This window comes from Cariama cristata, unplaced genomic scaffold (genome assembly GCF_000690535.1).
Source record: "Cariama cristata isolate BGI_N322 unplaced genomic scaffold, ASM69053v1 scaffold20520, whole genome shotgun sequence".
Classification (NCBI taxonomy): domain Eukaryota; kingdom Metazoa; phylum Chordata; class Aves; order Cariamiformes; family Cariamidae; genus Cariama; species Cariama cristata.
In genome coordinates, this window is record NW_009596636.1 from 1,348 (window position 1) to 5,520 (window position 4,173).

Genomic DNA, 4,173 nt, shown 5'->3' on the forward strand with positions numbered 1-4,173 from the left:
CCAGCCTCGCCGCCGGTGCTTTCAGTCCTCCCTCCCGGAGACAACCGCAGTCGGAGCTCGGCCTCCCCACTCGTGGTGCCGGGGAGCGCGGCATCTCCCGGGGACGTCGGTGCCCCAGCATCTCTGGGGGATGCAGGAGCTGGAGCGACCGGTTCCCCCTCCCAACGCAGGGCTGTTTCCCTCTGTAACAGCAGGATATTAATGATATTTTATTACAGAGCTTATTTATCTTTTTTTTCCAAAGAGAGTCGGGTGTGTAAATGATCAGTGGATGCAGCCAGCTCGCAGGCAGATGAACGGGAGTGGTGGGAAGCCAAGACAACAAGAGAAGGACCCTCCAGCAGGGAGAAAATCCCATTAGGAGGAACCTCTTCCTTCTTCTCCCGGAGCAGGGGGGAGCTGAAGACCCCCCAGGACCCTATAATCCCACTGCACACGTGCTTGCAAGAGCAGCATCCTCCAGCCCCTGGCTCTGAGCGTGGCCAGCGGCAAGGCATGTCCCCGGGGCTCTGCTCCAGCAAACTGCCCAGCCCTGGAGACCTCACTTTGGGGGTGCCTTGAATGAGATCTGGTGGCTTCATCACGACCTTCTCCCCGTAAAAGCCGCATGCTCGGGATGTGCAGCCCTTTCCCGGCAGGGCTGGCTGCGGGGGTGAGGCACCCATGGGTGAACGGCCTCATTAGCTGCCCGATTTCTGGCCTTTCCGTTTTAATTTGGAGAACAAATCACACTTGGGTGTGAATGAGCTCCGGGGCCGGGTGCGAATGTCACGGCGGTACTCAAATCCCGTGGGATGCGGGGCAGCCATCCTGCCGGGCTGTAAAACCCAGCGTCACCGAGGCGAGAAGCGCTCTGGGGCTTGCAAAAACCTTGTGACGCCTGTGTCGGTCTGTCCGAGGACCCGCAGGTCCCTCCAGCACAGCCACGTGCCGTTGGGTGCCGCGTCAGTCCCCTTCCCCGCTATCTCAGGACAGATTTCCCGTGGGGCTTTGCAGACGTGCAGTTGGTCCATCCTCAGTTTGAGCAGGTCTCCTGGGCTCAGCGCCCGCTCCTGCTCCTGCCCGGGTGCAGCTGGTGGGGTGGGGAGCGGTGCTGAGGACCCTGCTCCATCCGGACCATCTTCATCTCGTGTTTGGTGAAATGGGATGAGGATGGATCCGCAAGGCAGTTGCATTGAGGGCTTTGTGCAGGGTTATGACAAGCAGGGACCCAGGAGGCATCCGGATGGATCACCCCCATAAAACTACCTGTATCTCCATCGCTTGAAGATCTTAAAGCCCCAAGAGACTTATTGCTGGTGACTCTGAGCCTTGGAGCCAGCGGCTAGCAGATCACCCATAGGATCAGGGCCCTTTTGGGTGCATAAATGGGGGTGATCACATCTGTGCCCACCCGGAGCCGTGATTTCCAGCTGGCTTTGATGGAGGGACCCCCTCTGAACCCCCCTCGTGCCGGCGGCAGGCGGGGAAGTACAAGCCATGAGCCTTGCTCTTGGAGGAGAACGCTGGTGTTTGCTTGCTTGTAGCCCCTCCGTAGGAGCAAGAAGAGCTGTGAAGCCCCCCAGTAGGGACTGGGAATCCCACCACTGATCCCTTGGCCCAGCAGGCACCAGGTACCAGCTTTAGGTTCGGGGGAAGGTGCTGAGCTCCACCACCTGCGCAGCCCAGGGCAGCCTCCAGCGGAAAAAACATCCTTGGTTTGGCTGGGACGTGGCACACGGGAGTTTTATTGCAGAGAGGGGAGTCCTTTTCCTTTCTACTGGGATCAACTGGTTTTCCTACCGACTTTAATGAAAGCAGGATCCGACCTAAAATGGAAGAAATAAATGGCTGTGTGGCACGTGAACCGACGGTACTCGTTGCTGCTCTGCCTGAGCTCACTGATGCCCACGCCTTCTCCTCAGCCCTATTTATATGCTAAAATCTATAATTGCGCCTGATTCTCTCTGATTTGAACCAAAATTGGGTGCTTCGCTGGGAGCAGACAACTAAAGGCGTTTGAGGATCTGAACGATGTCACTCTGATAGTTTTACTTGTGGGTGTTTACTGGCGTTATCTTTTCTTCCTGATATTTGCAAAGAGCTTGAGTCACGTCACCCCGCGGGGCAGATCGTGCACCGACTGCGATTGCAGGATCCTGCAGCGCGGCCTTTACCGGAGCGAGCTCCCGTAGGAAGGAGAGCCCTTTCAGCCTGAACGGGTTTGTTTCTGCTGCTCTTCTGGCTTCATGGGGAAGGACACATCTTCACTGCAGCAACTTGTGCTCGTTAGGAGGAGAGGCTGGTAAGTAACGCGTGCCCAGGCTGATCCGTGGGTGTATAATAACCCTTCGTGGATTTCTTTTTTCCAGTGTTCCCTTCAAGCCCATCGACTCTCAGCACCTACAGCATCCCTGGGCTGGGAGCTGCACAGCCCAGCTCCCTGCTCTGTAATCACCATGGGAGCAGCATTTCCAATGGCACGAGTGTTTGAAAGGATGCTTGCCTTGCTTAGCAGCTCCTGCTCGTCCTTCGTCACCCTGATCTCCCTTAGAAATGATGCTGTGGTGGGTACCAGCTGCACACCTTGCCCCAGGACAGGGTGTGTGGCACAGGTTTTGCACCAAGCAGAGTGTGATGGGGACCCAGAGTCTGGCCGGAGTAAAAGGGCTTTGGGTGGCCATGGTGCAATGCTTGGGGATGCTCCCAGGCAACATCTGGTCTTGGTGAAGCTGTAGGTGGTGAGCAGAGCCAAAGACCGGGGGAGAAAGGCTGGCTGCACCTGGGAAGGGGGTGTGCATGACCCCGAAAGGTGCTGCAGCAAGGCAGCCTGGAGAAGCCGTTGAGGGAACAAGAGCACTTGCTCTCTCAAAGTCCCCTTCGAAAACCAGCTTGTCCTTTGGGATTTGCAACTGGGACCGCGGACTTTTCTCTCTCGGGAAGGTGTTGGTTTGCACATCAGTCTTTAAACACCTCTTGGTGACCTTTCTCTGGTGCACCTGGTTTTCTCATGTGTTCCAGATCAGGCATCACCAGGTATCACCAGGGCATCACTAGGGCATCACCAGGTTATCACCAGGGCATCACCAGGGCATCACCAAGCATCACCAGGGCATCACCAGGTATCACCAGGGCATCACCAGGGCATCACCAGGGCATCACCGGGGCATCACGAGGCATTGCCAGGGCTCACAACCCCATCCATGCCCCCATTCAGCTTTCCTGCAAGCACAGAACTGCAAAGCAGAAACTGAGGGTCCTGACCCCCATCCCTTGCAGTTCATATCCCCCTCATCAGGAGTTTTTGAGGGAAATGCAGTTGACTTTTTTTTTTTTTTTTGGAAATGCAGGGGATCAGAAGCACCCCCGGACACCCCAGGGACAGGAAAGACACGACTGCCCAGGAGCGAGAGTGCTGTGGGAGCAGCGAGATGGTCACGGGGCTTTGGGGCTGTAACCCCCGGCAGGGAATGATGGCTTGGGTGGGAATAAGTCTGTTTTCTGTGGGAAGGCTCAGCTCTTTCGGTTGTGGGCTGTTTTGAAACCGCTGAGAGCAGCCGGGGAGGGCAGGAAGAGGGGAGCTGCTTCTCCGGCTGGGGATGGAAGGGGCTGGTGGGGGCGAGACAGCAGATTGCATGGGGAGCCCTCCCCGAGGTGCACCTCTCGCTCCATTGCAGCTGCTGGGGACAAAAGACACAGTAAGTAAATATTGCACCTTGCTTTTAGATCGAATTGATCTCATTTCAGCTCCCGGGTTTGGAAATGGTCCTGCAAATCCCTGGCCAGGGTAAGGGCACAGCCGTGCCCCTCTCGAGGGGGTGTCCTGTCCCCGCAGAGGGACACCCCTCCTGCCCGGAGCAGCTCCTGGGGTCCCTGCCACCCGTCCGAGGACACAGAGGTCCCCCTGGGATGTGACTCCATCTTCGGTGACAGCAGAGCCAGCCCAGACCGTGGGCTGGGAGCAGCTGCCTGACTTTCAGCTGGCTACAAGCACCGGGGATAAATCCTGCCCTCCCTGTGGGACCGGGACCGGATCGTCCCCTCCTGCCTGGCAGGGGTGCGCAGTGGCCCTGGGGGTTACCAGGGCAGAGCTGTCCCCGGGGTGATGGCAGAGGTGGGGTCAGGCACCCAAAATAGCCCCGTTCAGCATTTTTTTTGGTCATTCCCGCTGCCTTTCTTCTCTTTTTGAGGCGG